Source organism: Scyliorhinus canicula, unplaced genomic scaffold (genome assembly GCF_902713615.1).
Source record: "Scyliorhinus canicula unplaced genomic scaffold, sScyCan1.1, whole genome shotgun sequence".
Taxonomy (NCBI): domain Eukaryota; kingdom Metazoa; phylum Chordata; class Chondrichthyes; order Carcharhiniformes; family Scyliorhinidae; genus Scyliorhinus; species Scyliorhinus canicula.
In genome coordinates, this window is record NW_024055820.1 from 1,123,080 (window position 1) to 1,141,745 (window position 18,666).

At 53.4% G+C, this 18,666-nt stretch overlaps 1 pseudogene; it reads right to left on the minus strand.

Moving 5' to 3' along the window:
* Positions 1–855: 855 nt before the first annotated feature.
* Positions 856–18,666, minus strand: part of LOC119961136 — a 49,370-nt pseudogene continuing 31,559 nt past the window's right edge.

Genomic DNA, 18,666 nt, shown 5'->3' on the forward strand with positions numbered 1-18,666 from the left:
TGGATATTGTTCACAGTGTTTGCAGTGTGCTGCCACTTTCAAAAGTTGTATCTAAAGTATTACCCATTGTACCCTTTGTCTGATGCCAGACGGTCCTTCCGATTACAATTTAATAGTGATCCTAGATCACTAATCCAATTTTGAATTTATTACAGGGTTATCCTGCCCTGTTTTTCAATTAAGGAAATTACGTGTATGTTTTATGCCAGGGTCCGCAACGTTTTTGCCCTGTTTTATGTGTTATTAAGCAGAGTTATCCGCATCTGCAGGGGATTATAATTTAAATCACGGAGTAATCGCGTTCTGTACAAGCCAATTAACAGCTCGAAGGTGACGTATAGCCCGTAAAGATTCTACATCACCCGCCTTACAAAGTTAATAGGAACCTTTTATCGCGAAGGTTTCAGGTAATAACAAGGATCATATTGGCATCGATATCTCTTTACCTCTTTTAACTATTTCTTAGGGACTCCAACCCTTGTTCTTTAGAGGACCCTAACCTCAGGGACTCTAACCCAAGCTCTTTAGAGGACTCGAACCTCAGGGACTCTAACCCAAACTCTTTAGAGGACTCGAACCTCAGGGACTCTAACCCAAGCTCTTTAGAGATTTTAACCTCAGGGACTCTAACCCAAGCTCTTTAGAGGACTCGAACCTCAGGGACTCTAACCCAAGCTCTTTGAAATTCTGGGGTTCGCCGGACTGACCTGAATATCGTAGGGACATCTCCAGCAGCAGGCAGTAGGACAGGCTCGCGACCGGGACAGCGAAGGGGAAAAACCAAAGTGATAAAAATACTCACATTTGGGGGCCCTATTTTCCCCACGCGTCCGGAGGCGATCTGCCGCTTACACTGTCTGCTTCTGTCGACGCACCAGAGATCCCCGTACGGGCCATCGTATGATAATTCTAAATTTTCAGTCCGGAGGTAATCATCAGTGGAACACCAGATGACTTCAAAGAACCTTTTATTTACTGTGGGGCTACACAAATGTAACTTCAGAATTACAGCAAGTGAAGACAATTTTTTCTTAGTTACAGTTAACTATATATTTTACAAAACCCCCCCAAACCCCTCCTTCATATAATTATTTCTGTCAATCATTAGTCACACAGTTAGCTCATTAGTTGCATAGCATAGCAATTCTTTATCAAGGAAGGAGTAACTCATCCCACTACTGCGTTTCGTTCCCACGGACAGTTCACAGGCTCTCAGACGGCCAAGGCCGCGATAAGGCCATCCCAAGCCGAACACAGAAGCAATTCATTTCACAAGGTACGTAAACATATTACACAAACTTGACATTCCATTTCCCATCAAAATCTGATTCTAACTTGAGCCAAACTCTCATTGAGATTCTGTTTGTCTCTTGTATTTTACTACTGTGACAGGACAGAGACCTGATTGAAGGGATTCAAACATGGGAGTTCTGGGAAAGACAGGCAAGGATTTGGGAGGTGACAACATGTTCAAAGAGTTTGGAGAGGAGAGGGAGGTTGAAGATGGGGCAGTAATTTGTAAGGATGGCAGGGTCAAGGGTTTGTTTTATTGAGGAGGGGGTGATGATGGCAGATTTGAAGGACAGAGGGACAATGCCTGAAAAAGAGAAATGTTGACAATATCCATGGACACAGGGTAGTTGGCTGATCAGTAGCTCAGTGGGAATAGGGTTGATGGAGCAGGAGCTGGGTCTCATGGACAAGGTGAGCTCTGAGAGGGGAGATGGGAGAGAAACTAGAGAAAGATGTGGGTTCCGGGCTCGGGAAAGGATGACATTTCGAGACAGTTTGGTCCGGTGGGCTCGTGGAAGGGAGGGAAGCAGCAGAGGCAGCTGATCGGATTGACTCAATCTCAGCCACAAAGAAGCTCCACAAGCTCCTCACACTTCTTGTTGGAGGTGAGGATGGAAGAGACAGGGGAGAGCGAGAGAACTTCAAAAGGAACTAACTTGTGTCAGAGATATTAAAATGATTCAACACACCGCGTATTTAACACAAGTCTAATTTATTTGACTGTTACACAGAATATTAGCCCCTGTAAATGGTCTAGATTTTATCAGCACAAAGAGACCCAAATGAACATGGTTCAGACCTGAATGTGACGAACAGCAAAATCTAAACACTGTAGTTGTTTGTGGCCTCGTTGGTGTCTCAGCAGGTGGGATGAAGAGATGAATCCCTTCCCACACATGGAGCAGGCAAATGGCCTCTCCCCAGTGTGTGTTCGCTGGTGCTTCTGCAGGGCGGATAGCTGAGTGAATCCCTTCCCACACTTGGCACAGGCAAATGGCTTCTCTCCAGTGTGAATTCGCTGATGTACAGTGAGGTTAGATGATCGACTGAAACCAGTCCCGCAGTGAGAGCATCTGAACGGTCTCTCATCAGTGTGAACACGTTGATGGCTCATCAGTTCCCCAGAACTTTTATAGCACTTCCCACAGTCTGGACATTGGAATGGCCTCTCCCCAGTGTGAAGTCGCTGGTGACTCAAGAGGTGGGCTGAAATAGTAAATCCCTTCCCACATTCTGAGCAGGTGAATGGCCTCTCCCCAGTGTGAACTCGCTGGTGCTTCTGCAGAGTGGATGAATCACTGAATCCTTTCCCACACTTGGAGCAGGTGAATGGTCTCTCCCCAGTGTGAACTCGCTGGTGTCTCAGCAGGTTGGCTGAAATAGTAAATCCCATCCCACATTCTGAGCAGGTGAATGGTCTCTCCCCAGTGTGAACTCGCTGGTGTGTGGACAGAGCAGATGACTCAGTGAATCCCTTCCCACACTTGGAGCAGGTAAATGGTCTCTCCCCAGTGTGACTGCGTCGATGAGTTTCCAGATTGGATGGGGAAGTGAATCCTTTCCCACAGTCCGCACATTTCCACGGTTTCTCCTCGGTGTGACTGCATTTGTGGCTTGTGAGGCCTGATGATCGAGTGAACCCTCGTCCACACACACAACACGTGTACGGTTTCTCCCCACTGTGAACAATGCTTTTTCCTTCCATGTTAAAAGCAAGTTGATATTCAGGATATGATAAATTGAGGTCTGTCAGATCCTGATGTGATGCTTGGTTTGAGTTTCCGGACTTTGAAGCGTCCCCTTCGAACACCCTGTGAAACTGATTGAAAACAGAAAACAGGGAGTGAGAGAGAACCCACAAAAACACAAAGGCAGGTTGTGAAATTGAGCTGAATGAATCTGGTCAATTGTGGGGCCGGCACTGGGAAAAAGTGACCATGAAAACTGCTGGATTGTCACAAAAACCCAACTGGCCTCTTTGGGAGGACAGAGAAAGGTGAAGAGGGACTTTGTATATCTACAAGACATATTAAGACAGTAGTTGATAAAGCAAATTAGATCTTGAGCTTCACAAATAGTAATATTGATAATGTAACAATGCTTCTGGTGGCACATAGAACATACAGCGCAGGAGGCGGCCATTCGGCCCATCGAGTCTGCACTGACCTACTTAAGTCCTCTCCACCCTATACCCGTAACCCAATAATCCCTCATAAATTTGGGGCAGCAGGGTAGCATGGTGGTTAGCATAAATGTTTCACAGCTCCAAGGTCCCAGGTTCGATTCCTGGCTGGGTCACTGTCTGTGTGGAGTCTGCACGTCCTCCCCCTGTGTGCGTGGGTTTCCTCCGGGTGCTCCGGTTTCCTCCCACAGTCCAAAGATTTGCGGGTTAGGTGGATTGGCTATGCTAAATTGCCCATAGTGCCCTAATAAAAGTAAGGTTAAGGGGGAGGTTGTTGGGTTACAGGTATAGGGTGGATACGTGGGTTTGAGTAGGGTGATCATGGCTCGGCACAACATTGAGGGCCGAAGGGCCTGTTCTGTGCTGTATTGTTCTATGTTCTATAACCTTTTTTGGTCACGAAGGGCAATTTATCATGGGCAATCCATCTTAAAATGCTGTCTGAGATGCACTCAGTTCAAGGGCAATTAGGGCTGGGCAGCGAATGCTGGCCCAGCCAGTGTCACCCACATCCCGTGAATGAATAGAAAAGAAAATCTGCCATCCTTACCTGGTCTGGCCGACACGATTCCAAACCACAGCAATGTGGTTGATTCTTTAAATGCCCTCCAAGATGGCCGAGCCAGCCACTCGGTTTGAGGGGAATTAGGGATGGGCAATAAATGTTGGCCCAGCCAGTGACTCCCACAAATGATTAAAATAAAATCCTGGAGACTCCAGTCAGTCAATCCGGGAGAGTTGGTATCCGGTCCAGGCTCACAGCGCATGCGCCTGTGGCACCTTGTCCTCTGTAAAGATGGCGGCCGGTAACCCGGGCCTGTCACCGCTCAGCTCTCACTCTGTTTGGTGCTGTTTAAGACGGGACCGTTAACATTTTACTCAGGAGTTGAAGCCTCCACAGGGTATTTATGAAGCCTCCCGGCTCACTCCAAAGCTTCTATTGCTCCCTGGCCACCCACCGGCTCCAATCGTGAAAGTCGCTCCATTGCTCCTTCCCCGCTCCTCGCACCGTCAGCAACAACCTGAACTGTGCATGCGCCAGTCACAGCCCGATTGACGCATGCTCCAGTCATAGCTGGACTCTGCGCATGTGCAAGGAACTTATGTAATGTGGATAGAGCACATTCCCAGCCGCAACGCATGATGGGTAATAACTCCGCCATTGAAATCGATATTGCTGATAGAAATTATGCTTTGCGAACCGATTCAGATTGGTACCATTGTGCCAAGGTAACAAATGTATTAAATAAATTAATAGGGCACCTAAATAGTACAGGCCCATCCACTACAGTTCTGTCCGGGGTGTGATTGACAACAGACCAAACACGGACAGTGAGTTGTTAACGTGTTGGGGTCTGAGCAGGTTCAGGTGAACAGTGATTTTTGTCTTCCTGGACAGAACAGTTAAACTGCCCTTCGTCCATAACAATGTGCTGATATTGGATCAAATAGTTTGGGGCTTTTAAAGTTGGAGTGTTAACTAGTGGGAAAACTGAGGAACTCCCTTTGCACACATGAAGTGTGTGTGTGTGATCTCCCTCTGAAATGCTCCTGAACTGCACATTAGATTAATTAATGACTAACTCATATTTATTCTCATCCAGTGGAAACATCTTGCACTTGTCTATCATATCAAACCTTTTCATAATCTTACAGGATCAGGTCATCCTTCATTCCCTTTTCCAGAGAAAAGGTGATGCCCTGTCCAATCTTTCTTACTGGATGTAACCTGCCAGTTCAGGCATAATTCAAATATCTTTTCCTGCATCTTCTCCAGTCCTTCGAGATCCATTTTACAATATGGAGACTTCAACTAATCTGAGCAGCAAACTCACTGTTGTCCCCAAATGCCTGTATGTTGCAGCATTTTAGTCATTTTACTGTCAGCTGAATGTAAGATGGGACAGAATAAGCAGTTCCAACGAGTCTGTAACACTGCAGAGCATCTACAAACTTTCCTCTTCCCATTACTGCTAAACAGTTGACTTTTTTACTCATAACATGTCAGCTGTGGCATCAAGAATAATGTGTCAGAGAAAGACTGGATTTCAGCTCAGTGACACTGGGCCAGACTAAATTAGTTCACAGGATTGTTGAGCTAATGTATTCATATCATAAAATGGATCTAGAAGGACTGGGGAAGATACGGGAAAGTATATCAGAATGATGCCTGAACGAGCAGGTTACAGAGGCTCAATGAGCCATATGGTCTCCCCCCCCCCCCCCCGCTTCCATTTCTTGTGTTCTTATGAACATCACTGTAAACCATTTCTGTGCAGACACAACAGGTGCAGCAACCACATCGCCTTCCTTCCCATATTCCAGGATTCCAAACACACTTTCCAGGTGACAGTGATTTACTTGTATTTCTTACTATCCACTGTTGTGTATTCACTGCTCCCGATTTGGTCTCCCCTACACTGAGAAGATTAAATCTGGATTAGGTGACTGTGGAACATCACCAGTCAGTCTGCAAACATAATCCTGAGCTTCTGATCATTTTATATTTTAATTCCCTGCCCAACTCCCACTCTGTCCACAGCCTCCTGCATTGCTCCAATTAACCCTGTTCCCCAAACAGGCGCCGGAATGTGGTGACTAGGGGCTTTTCACAGTAACTTCATACTTGTGACAATAGAAGGTTATTATTAATAAAGCTCAAAAGGAAACTCGAGGAAGACTTCCGGTGGCGGCAATGAACAGCTGAGCCACACGTTCGGCGGCTCCCGAGATCAACGGACTTCGGGGCTTTTTTAAAGGCCCCCAACGGAGCTGAGGAGGCAAATTCCGACGGGGTAGTGGCCACGAGTTGCCCCAGTGGTCCCATGGTGCAGACCAGGAGCGGGGCAGGGAGAGATTCGGGAGAAAAAACACTTGGAAAAAATCGGGACCCGAAAAACAAAATGGCGGCCGGCGAAAGTTTCGAGGAGCTGAAGAAGTGGGTCCAAGAGCAGAAGACGACTCTGCTGCGCTGCTTCCAGGATTTGAAAGTGGAGCTGCTGGAGTCCATCAAGGTAACCAACAGGGAACTGATGGAGACTCAGACAGCCCAGGGGGCTGCGATCCGGGAACTGCAGAAGCAGGCCGCCGAAAGGGAGGACGAGGTTGTGGCCGTGGTGGGGAAGGTGGAGATGCACGAGGCGCTCCATAAAAGATAGCAGGAGCGGTTCGAGGAGTTGGACAACCGGTCGAGGAGGAAGAATTTACGGATCCTGGGCCTCACGGAGGGACTGTAAGGGTCGGACCTGGCTGCCTATGTGGTGGTGATGCTAAACTCGCTGATGGGGGCCCCTGGAGTTGGAGGGGGCCCACAGAATTCTGGCTAGGAGGCCCAAGCCGAACGAGCCGCCGCGGGCGGTGTTGGTGAGGTTCCACCGGTTCGTGGATCGTGAGTGTGTGCTCCGGTGGGCCAAGAAGGAGCGGAGCAGCAAATGGGAGAACACGGAGGTGCTGATCTTCCAGGACTGGACTGCGGAAGTGGCGAGGCGGAGGGCTGGGTTTAACCGGACGAAGGCGGTGCTCCACAGACGGAAGGTGAAGTTTGGAATGTTGCAGCTGGCGCATCTGTGGGTCACCTATAAGGATCGACATCACTACTTTGAGTCCCCGGAGGAGGCGTGGGCCTTCGTGCAAGCCAAGAAACTGGACTCAGACTGAGGGTCCCCCGGATGGGGGATGCTGTAGAATACTGTATTTATTTATACTGTATGTGTATTTGCGGGGTTTAGGGTATGAGGTGGGGTGGCCTTAGGGTGGGTGGGGTGATGTCGTACGGGTGTTTTTTTAAAAATGAGTTTTCAAGCAGGAGTTGGGTGGACGGGTTCGGACTGAGGGGTAAACGGGGTGTTCGGGGAGCTGGTGGGGGGGACTGACAATGGGAGTGGCCCTGGAGGAGGCGGGGCCCGGCAGGGCGAAAGCGCGGGCTTTCTGTGGGGTTCCCGCGCTGGGAGAGGGAGGGGGCGGGTTTTTCTTTTCCCGCACAGGAGCGGGGGAGGGTGGACTGGTTGACGGGCACAATGGAGTAGGGGCAGTCCCACGTTGGGAGGAGCTGAAAGTAGGGCGGGAGCCGCCGGGGTCAGCAGAAGATAGCTGGCTCACGGGAGTGCTGTAGAGGGGGGGGCGCGTTTAGGAGGGGTCCTAGCCTGGGGGGGGGGGGGGGGGGGGGGGGGGGGGGGGGGGATACCGGGTTGCTGCTGAAACGGTCAGGAAGGAGCTGGAGGACGCAGGGGGTGCTGGAGCGGGGAGTTGCCGCCGTGGGGAACTGGCAGTGCGTGGGACGCTGGCCGGGGGTGGGCAAGGGATGGGGTATGGCTAATCGGCAGAGGAAGGGGGCAGGGAGCCCTCGGATCCGGCTGATAACCTGGAATGTGAGGGGGCTGAATGGGCCGGTCAAAAGGGCTCGAGTAGTTGCGCACCTGAAGGGACTAAAGGCGGATGTGGCCATGCTCCAGGAGACACACCTGAGAGTGGTGGACCAGGTCCGGCTGAGAAAGGGGCGGGTGGGCCAAGTATTCCACTCAGGGCTGGATGAGAGGAGTAAGGGGGTGGCGATCCTGGTGGGGAAGAAGGTGTCGTTTGAGGCGTTGAAGGTGGTGGCTGACAGTGGCGGGAGGTATGTGATGGTGAGTGGGAAGCTGCAGGGGGAGCGGGTAGTGTTGGTGAATGTTTATGCCCCAAATTGGGACGATGTGGGGTTCATGAGGCGTATGTTGGGCCGCATTCCGGACCTGGAGGCGGGGGGCCTGATCATGGGGGGAGACTTTAACACAGTACTGGATCCCCCATTGGATCGATCCAAGTCCCGGACGGGCAGGAGGTCGGCGGCGGCTAAGGTGTTGAGGGGATTTATGGACCAGATGGGGGGGTGGACCCTTGGAGGTTTGCGAGGCCAAGGGCCAGGGAATACTCGTTTTTCTCCCATGTGCATAAGGCCAACTCAAGGATTGATTTTTTTGTCCTGAGCAGGCGGCTGGTGTCGAGGGTGGAGGATGTTGAATACTCCGCCATTGCCATTTCGGATCATGCCCCGCACTGGGTGGACCTCGGGCTGGGGGAGGAGAGGGACCAACGTCCGCTCTGGCGCATAGAGGTGGGGCTGATGGCAGATGAGGAGGCGGCCGGGAGGGTCCGGGGGTGTATTGAGAGATACCTCGAGGCCAATGATAACGGGGAGGTTCGGGTGGGGACGGTCTGGGAGGCATTGAAGGCGGTGATGAGGGGGGAATTGATCTCCATCCGAACCCATAGGGAGAGGGGGGAGCAGAGGGAAAGGGAAAGACTGATAGGTGAGATGGTGCAGGTGGATAGGAGATATGCGGAGGCCCCAGAGGAGGGATTGCTGGGGGAGAGGCGTAGCCTTCAGGCCAGATTTGACCTACTGATGACCAGAAAGGCGGAAGCCCAGTGGAGGAAAGCACGGGGGGCGGTGTATGAACACGGGGAGAAGGCGAGCAGGATGCTGGCGCACCAGCTCCGGAAGCGAGACGTGGCCAGGGAGATTGGGGGAGTGACGGATAGAGCTGGGAAGGTGGTGCGGAGGGGGGTAGAGGTCAATGGGGTCTTCAGGGACTTCTATGGGGAACTGTACCGGTCTGAACCCCCGGTGGAGGAGGGTGGAATGGGGCGCTTCCTGAACAAGTTGCGATTCCCGAGGGTGGAAGAGGAGCAGGTGGAGGGACTAGGGGCGCCGATCGAGTTGGAGGAGGTTGTCAAAGGGATAGGGATCATGCAGTCGGGGAAGGCGCCGGGGCCGTACGGGTTTCCGGCCGAATTCTATAAAAAGTATTTGGACCTGTTGGGCCCCCTGTTGGTCCGGACCTTTAACGAGGCGGGGGGGGGGGGGGGGGGCTTTGCCCCCAACTATGTCGCGGGCGCTGATTTCCTTGATCCTGAAGCGGGACAAGGACCCTCTGCAGTGTGGATCATATAGGCGGATTTCGCTGCTGAACGCCGATGCTAAGCTGCTGGCAAAGATCCTAGCCACTAGAATAGAGGATTGTCTGCCGGGGGTCATACATGAGGACCAGACGGGGTTTGTGAAGGGAAGGCAGCTGAACACAAAGTGCAAAGACTCCTCAATGTCATTATGATGCTGGCGGTGGAAGGGGAGGCGGAGATAGTGGTGGCGTTGGACGCGGAGAAGGCCTTCGACAGGGTTGAGTGGGAGTACTTGTGGGAGGTGTTGGAGAGGTTTGGGGATGGGTTTATCCGGTGGGTGAGGCTGCTCTACGAGGCCACGATGGCAAGTGTAGCCACGAATAGGAGGAGGTCGGAGTACTTTCGGCTGCATCGGGGGACGAGACAGGGGTGCCCCCTGTCCCCCTTGCTCTTTGCGTTGGCGATTCAGCCCCTGGCCATGGCACTGAGGGAGTCAGGGAACTGGAGGGGCCTTGTGCTGGGTGGGGAGGAGCATCGAGTGTCGCTGTATGCGGACGACCTGTTGCTGTATGTGGCGGACCCGGTGGGGGGGATGCTGGAGGTGATAAGGATACTTGGGGAATTCGGGAGTTTCTCGGGGTATAAGCTGAACCTGGGCAAGAGTGAGGTGTTTGTGGTGCATCCGGGGGATCAGGAGGAGGGGATTGGTAGGCTCCCATTGAAGCAGGCAGGGAAGAGTTTTAGGTACCGAGGGGTCCAGGTGGCGGGGAGCTGGGGGGCCCTGCACAAGCTCAACCTCACTAGATTGGTGGAGCAGATGGAGAAGGAGTTTAAGAGATGGGATATGTTACCGCTGTCACTGGTGGGGAGGGTGCAGTCCGTCAAGATGACGGTGCTCCCGAGGTTTTTGTTCTTGTTCCAGTGCCTCCCCATCCTTATCCCGAAGGCCTTTTTCAGGAGGGCCAACAGCAGTATCACGGGATTTGTGTGGGCGCATGGGACTCCGAGGGTTCGAAGAGTGTTCCTGGAGCGAGGCAGGGATGGGGGGGGGCTGGCGTTGCCCAATCTCTGTGGGTACTACTGGGCGGCCAACGCAGCGATGGTGCTTAAGTGGGTAATGGACGAGGAGGGGGCAGCGTGGAAGAGGATGGAGGCGGCGTCTTGTGTGGGCATGAGCCTGGAAGCGCTAGTAACGGCGCCATTGCCGCTCCCTCCGACGAGGTATACCACGAGCCCGGTGGTGGCGGCTACCCTCAAAATTTGGGGGCATTGGTGACGGCACAGGGGAGAAATTGGGGGCTCGATGGAGGCCCCGATACGGGGGAACCATCGGTTTGTCCCAGGGAGGATTGATGGCGGATTTCTGGGCTGGCACAGGGCAGGGGTTAGGAGGTTGAGGGACCTGTTTGTGGAGGGGAGGTTTGCGAGCTTGGGGGAGTTGGAGGGGAAGTTTGGGCTCCCCCTGGGGAACATGTTTAGTACATCCAGATGAGGGCGTTTGCCAGGCAGCAGGTGGAGGGGTTCCACTTGCTGCCCCCACGAGGGGTGCAGGATAGGGTGCTCTCGGGCGGTGTTGGTCGGAGGAGGGAGGATCTCGGACATTTATCGGGTAATGCAGGAGGTAGACGAGGCCTCGGTGGAGGAACTGAAGGGGAAGGGGGAAGACGAGCTGGGGGAGGAGATTGAGGAGGGGACGTGGGCGGATGCCCTGGAGAGAGTGAATTCCTCCTCTTCCTGTGCGAGGCTTAGCCTCGTACAGTTCAAGGTGCTACATAGGGCCCACATGACTGGGTCGAGGATGAGTAGGTTTTTCGGGGGCGAGGACAGGTGTGCTAGGTGCTCGGGGAGCCCAGCGAACCACGCCCATATGTTTTGGGTGTGCCCAGCGTTAGGGGAGTTTTGGAAGGGGGTAGCAAAGACGGTGTCGAGGGTGGTGGGGTCCAGGGTCGAGCCAGGCTGGGGACTCGCAATTTTTGGGGTTGCAGTGGAGCCGGGAGTGCAGGAGGCGATAGAGGCCGGTGTTCTGGCCTTTGCGTCCCTAGTAGCCCGGCGGAGGATCTTGCTCCAATGGAAGGATGCGAGGCCCCCAAGCGTGGAGGCCTGGATCTCGGGTTCATTAAATTGGAGAGGGTGAAATTTGCCCTGAGGGGATCAGTACAAGGGTTTTTCAGGCGGTGGCAGCAGCCGTTTTTGGACTTCCTGGCGGAACAGTAGGGAAATAGGCCGACAGCAGCAGCAGCCCGGGGGGGGTAAGGATTGGGGGCAGGGAGAACTGTGCACATGGGTTTGAGAAGGGTGCTATCTCTCTCTTGTTTGTTTTTTTTTTCTTTGTTCTTTTTCTTGAAGTTGCTCTTGAAGCTGGGGGGGTATTGTTCATGGGGTGTTACCGCGGTTGTATGTTAATAGAGCTAAGATGTTTATATTTTGTATTTTGTAAAAATTTCAATAAAAATTATTTTTAAAAAAAGGAAACTCGAGGAACAGAACCTCATCCTTTATCAGGCAATTCTGACCTTCCAGACACAACATCCATTTCAGTAATTTCAGATTATAATCATCTCTCTGATATTTTTAGATAGTTGGTGCTGATAACGGTTCTGCTGTTGCCATTTATACCTCACCTGGACCTGTCTTTTATTTCTTCTCTTTTCTTATTATTTACTTATCTCATTGTCACCCAGTTTTGTCTTGCACCATTATCCCCTTTGTCATTTAATCACTTCAGCCTTCCATCCTCCCAAACTGCCCCCCTCTGAAATGGCCCAGCAAGCCACTCAGTTCCAGGGCAATTAGGGATGGGCAACAAATACCAGCTCAGCCCCCGACACCCACATCCCAAAACACAAAGGAAAGTTGGCAGCTAGAAAGGCAAATGCAATGTTCGCACTCATTTCAAGAGAGCTACAATACAAGATGAATGGGGTTGAGAAACATATCAGCCATGATCGAATGGCAGAGCAAACTCGAAAACTCGATGGGCTGAATGGCCTAATTCTGCTTCTCTATCTTTTTTTTTCAATGAGGGGTTCTCACAGAAACATTTGTAAAAAAATTGTTGCAATCCATCCCAGACCTGGATCCAGATCAATTGATTCTTGGAGGAGACTTCATTGTGTTCTGGACCCTAAATGGACTGGTCCAAGCTGATTCAACCACAACAAAAACATGAAAAAGGAATGAAACCAGACGGACCACCCGGCATCGACCCAGGCACCAGAAACAACAACGGCAAACCCAGCAAAAGATTTTTAAAACCTGTTCCCATTAGTAGATTGTAAAAGGGACACAGGGTTTTGGTGACGGCCCCACTTCCACTCCCCCCGGCAAAGTACTCTACGAGTCCGGTGGTGGTTGCGTCCCTTAAAATCTGGGGACAGTGGAGGCGGCATAGCGGGGAAGTGAAGGCCACAGTTTGGGCCCCGATACGGGGTAATCACCGTTTTGCGCCAGGGAGAATGGGTGGGGGATTTGAGAGTTGGCACAGGGCAGGCATCAGGCAGTTTGGGACCTCTTCCTGGATGGGAAGTTCGCGACTCTGGATGAGCTGGTGGGGTAGTGGAACCACCCCCTGGGAACGCTTTTAGGTATATGCAGGTCAGGGCATTTGTTAAGAGGCAGGCTGCCGCCAAGGGGGGTGCAGGACAGGGTGCTTTCGGGGACGTGGGTCGGGGAAGGGAAGATCTCGGGTATTTACCAGCTGATGCAGGAGGAGGAGGAGGAGGCCTCAGTAGAAGAGCTCAAAGTGAAGTGGGAGGAAGAGCTAGGGGAAGAGATTGAAGATAGAACGTGGTCGGACGCCCTGGAGAGGGTGAATTCTTCCTCCTCTTGCGCACGGCTCAGCCTAATTCAGCTCATGGTGCTGCACAGGGCTCACATGACGGGGGCAAGGATGAGCCGGTTCTTCGGAGGGGAAGACAGGTTCGGGAGGCCCGGCGAACCCCACCCATATGTTCTGGGCTTGTCCAGCCTTGGAGTGGTTTTGGAAGGGGGTGGCGGGGACTTTGTCGGAAGTGGTCGGGTCGAGGGTCAAGCCGGGCTGGGGGCTCGCGGTCTTTGGGGTAGCTTCGGAGCCGGGAGTGCTGGAGGCGAGAGAGGCGGCATTCTGGCCTTTGCGTCTCTAGTAGCCCGGCGCAGGATTCTGTTACAGTGGAGGGATACGCGGCCCCTGAGTTCGGAGGCCTGGGTCAACGACATGGCTGGGTTCATCAAGTTGGAGAGGATGAAGTTTGCCCTGAGGGGGTCGGTACAGGGGTTCTTCCGGCGGTGGTAGCCCTTTCTCGACTTCCTGGCAAAGGGGTAGAGAGTGGTCGGTCTCAGCAGCAACTTGGGGGGGTGGTTTGGGGATGGTTAGGGGGTTTGTTTTTGCGGCGGTGGGTTTGCCATGTTGTTATTTTCTTCTTTCTTGTATTGCTGTTGGTTTTTTGTTATTATTTATTTTGGGGGGGGTGAGTTCTTTTCTTGTGTTGGTGTGGAAACATGCCTTGTTTGTTTTAAATTGTGGGGAGAAAATTTGTTATTGAAAAACTTGAATAAAAATAATTTTAATACAAAGTAAAAGGGATACAGATTTAAGATTGTGAACAAGATCTACAGGGGAGATAGGAGGTAGTCATTTTATACAGTGAGTAATAATGATATGTAACTCAATGCTTACACACAAAGGTCGATAATCTCCAGGTCCTGATAACTCAAACAGTGTTGTCAGAATTTGATGTGAGGATTGGTTGTGAGTTTCCTGTCTGCAAATCCCTTTCTAAGCCCCTGTGAAAGAAGTTTACAAAAAGGCATCACCGTCAGTCCAGAAATGTAATTCAAGAAAGATAAACATTTCTCCTGGTTTAAATTTGCTGTGTGTAAATCCTCCCTTACTAATCCCCTATATAGGAGTTTCCAAAATTAATCACTGTCAGTCCAGGATAGAAATTTACAACATTCTCCCCTCCTGCTCCCTGATCCAGAATGACCGGTCATGCCCCCTGTCATAGTATACACACAAGTATATGATGGTGCACAGACAGCCATTGATTGACACACAGGATGACCAATGAACACACAGAACACAGCAGCCTGACAGGACATGGCTACGATAAAGCCAGAGGGCACTAGTTTTCCCGCTCTCTTGGGATGCAGCCTGAGACAGTCAGAGCCTGTGAGCAACAACTAAAACATCCACCATGTGGTAGTAAGATAGTTTGGTCAGGTTTGCCTCAGGTCTCCAGTCAACTCAGCATAGTGTCAACCCACAGTTAAATTATGTTCAATAAAATAGAGTTGCATTTCTTCAAGTGTTGGAAGCCTGTCTCTCTCACTGCTACAGTAAACGCAGTCCTCGCAGACCCAGCTTGCCCGACACATCATCCCCAGCTGCACACTGTCCCTCATCATCAGCAGTCACCTGATTTGAGGGTGATGTTGATTCAGGATTGTGAATTTCTGCCCTGGGTCTTCATGTGACTGAACAGAGCCGCAGAGCTTTGGACACATGGGGCAGGATGTCCAATGAGACAGTGAAATCCGGAGAGCAGGACTGGCTTCCTTTTCTTTCCATCTCTGCCACCGCTTTGCATCATCAATAAGACATTGGGACTCAAAGACTAATCCAGTTTGATGGACAAGTTGTCTCCATTCTGAACAATGGGGAACAAGCCCCTCCCACTCATTGAAAATCGGCCCAATAAAGATGAGAAACGCGCATGCGCCCTGATGCACATCCAATAAAGATGGCGGCCGTTAACCCGAGCACAATGAGTAGCTGCAGCTCCACTCAGTACAAACTGGGTCCCGAAACTTTTTTCCGCGGTTTGTGGCTCACAACAGTTTTACACAACGTTTCCGCCCACCCCCACGATCTCTCGCTCCCTCCATATTGTTAATCACGTCTCACCAATTTCCGATCTGAAAAACACACCCTTCTCCTTCGCCATTACCCACACTGCGCATGCTTCAATCACAGCCTGGCCCCGCCCCTCATTCACTCCGATTGGTTGGAGGACCAGCCGCTCTCATCAGTCGTCTAGTCCCACCACCTCCTCCTATTGGTCCGGAGCTGCCGTCAATCACCCGGGCATTGTGACGGTGACAGATGGTGAGAGCGGCCACAGGCTCAGGCTGACTCGCTGATTGTTCCTGTCTCAGCCCCTCCCCCTCCCTGCTGCCCTCTGTCCTCCCGCCCCTCTACCTGAGCTGGGAGTGGGACCACCTGGGACTGCAGACCCTGCCCTCTGCCTGAGGTGGGACCACCTGGGACTGCAGACCCTGCCGTCTGTCCTCCCGCCCCTCTGCCTGAGGTGGGACCACCTGGGACTGCAGACCCTGCCGTCTGTCCTCCCACCCCTCTGCCTGAGGTGGGACCACCTGGGACTGCAGACCCTGCCCTCTATCCTCCCGCCCCTCTGCCTGAGGTGGGACCACCTGGGACTGCAGACGCTGCCCTCTGACCTCCCGCCCCTCTGCCTGAGGTGGGACCACCTGGGGCTGTTGTGAAGACCAAGTGCTTTGTTTTGCGCCCCACAGGGCTGAAGACCGCCGTCCGCCTGCCTTTCACCGCCTGTGGTGGGTGTGGGGCAGCCTGGGACATTGTTTTAGGCTCCTCCAGGGCTGAAGAACGCTGCCCCGCTCTGCTGTTGCCCTGCAGCACCTTGCCTTGTGGCACCTGCTGTTGTGGTGCCACGTCCATCACCCCTCCTCCCACCCTTTCCCTACTACCCTGGTCTTAGATACACAGCCAGATTGTACCAGTGGTGGGCATGGCCAGTACCCCAGGGGCATCCTCCACTCTGCCAGGGACAGGGCAGCCAAGAACCTATGCAGGGACGGCAGCCCCTCGACCCTCAGCAGCCCCCCCTCGCCTTTCCGCCTACTTACACGGCAACTTAGGGTCAAATGTTATGCCCAACCCCACTATGACCATTGAGGCGTGCACCCGTGCGATGGCCAGGGTCTTTGGCCCCTCGGCCATCGTAGCCGCCTCCAGGATGTACGGCAAGGCCATCTTTTTCCTGCGGGCCAAGCAGACGGTCCACCATATCTTGGAAAGGGGGCTCATGGTGAGCGGGACACGCATGGTGGTGGACCCACTGGTGGCCACCACCAAACGTGTGGTTCTTTCAAATGTCCCACCCTACCTCCCATCGAGCTCCTCTCCCATCTCCACCTACTGGGGGAGGTCAGGACCGGGGTGGCGCCGCTGTCGCTCGGCCTGCGGGACCTCACCCTCTGCCATGTCTACTCCTTCTGGCATCAGGTTTTTGTCCGCCTGACTCGGGAGGAGGTCACAGAGGAGGGTTTGTGGTCTCCCACCAAGGGGAGGACAGTAAATGTTCTGGTCTGCGGATGACCTCCGGTGCCATGCCTGCAGAGGGCTGGGGCATATTCGCCGGAATTTCCCCACCCTAACGGCTGCCACCAACACCACCCCAGGGCAGCCGCAACTGGCACTACCTCCCCTCTCCTCTGCCACCTCTTCGTCTGCCCAGCAGCCGGCCCCTGACAACACCGCGGCTGCTGGCGGGGGGAGAGGGAGCCTCGGCTAGACCTGTGGCGGCCTAGAAAGGCCAAACGGAAGATGGCACGGCAGTCAGACCAGGCCCATCCGCACCTTGGTCCCATCATGGGTACTGACCCCATGTCTGTCCCAACCAACTCAGAGGCTGCAGCCTCACCACGGGACACCGCCTCCTCCTCGTAACAACCTGAGGTGCCTGGAGAGACCTCCACACGGGCTCCGGAGGGCGGTGGGGAGCCAGTGTATGTCCCCAGGCTGGAGGCTGTTCCAACCTCGCCACAATCTCAGGGGCTGGCCGATGCGGGGAGGGGGGCGACGCTGCCGAGGGCCCTCCAGCAGTGGAGACCCTGCATCGAGATCAGCCTGCCGCCTGTCCGGGCTGGAGGAAGTGGTGGATCTCGCTACCCCCTCCCCAGGCGAGCGGGGTTGGGTGTCTCCTGTGTTTATTCCCGTCACCCTGACGCCCAGCTCCATTAAAAAGGTCAAGGCGTCTCCTAGGCCGCCAAAGCGCCTGAGCTGCTTTGAACTACTGAGCGCCTGAGCTACTGATCAGGCAGCCCCGGGGCCGGGCAGAGACGTGACCCCCGAGGGCTCGTTCCGCCCGGTCCAGTTTTACTCCTCGGTCACCTTTTGTTCATCGCCTGGGACTGGCGGCAGCCACCAGTGTCCTTGTATATTCGGGTCATGGGCGGGCAACGGCGAGGAAGGCTCCCCGCTCACAACACCCAAGCAGATGATGCCATGTTCCATCCCGGAGCTGTTCCTGGGGTCTGGCATCGACGACGAAGGCGGGGTCCGAGCCGCCGCCATCCACGGACGCTGAATCGTGGGGGGAGCTGCAGGGAACCCGCCTGAGGATGATCCTGGGGGTGGGATGAAATGAAAATCGCTTATTGTCACAAGTAGGCTTCAAATGAAGTTACTGTGGAAAGCTCCGAATCGCCACATTCTGGCGCCTGTTCGGGGAGACTGGTACGAGAATTCAGTCGTGCTGCTGACCTGCCTTTGTCTGATTTAAAAGCCAGCTATTTAGCCCTGTGCTAAAACAGCCCTGGATCAACTCGGGCCAAGGGCTAGACAGCGGGCCCACAGCGCCGGCCACACTCCACGTGGCGGGGGGCTCGGGCTCAGACAGTGACTGCTCGCAGGAGGAAGGCTGTTCAGTGGCAGGCGAGGAGGAGGATTTAGATGCTCTCCGCAGTGAGGCAGAGGGCGCCCTCATGCCCGGCACAGAGTCTCCCCTCATCCCCTCAGGGGAGCTCAGGGCATTTTTCAAAAGCATCATGGTTACCGGGATTGCGTGCGGCTGGCCCTGGAGAGCTGGGGAAATCTGGGGCTGCTCCTTGAGTCCAAAGCAGAGATCTGGTATGTCGAGCGCCTTCCTGTCTCTTGACCAGAAGGTGTTCAACAGGGTGGGGCACGAGTATTTGCTCGGGACTCTGCGAGCTTTCGGGTTCGGGTCGCATTCTGTCACCTGGATCCGATTACTGTACGCTGCCTCGGAATGTCTGATTAAGGTTAACTGGTCTCTGACGGCGCCCCTTCGCTGCTTGAATTTCCTCCCCTTTGGAGGGTGGTCTCTTGGTCATTTGTCAATCAATTGATCATGGATCAATCAGCCTGATCGATCCAGTCCAATCAGAGGCTGCCACGTCAATTTTGGGGTGGGCACTCAGTGACCATGCCTGGAAGTGTTCGGGGCAGGTAGGCTTTCCAAAGGAATTTAGGTGCCGCTGTGACTTGGAAAGACGCGTGAATGACAGGACAATTCTATTGTTCCTGGGATGGCCATTTGCTTATGTTATTTGCA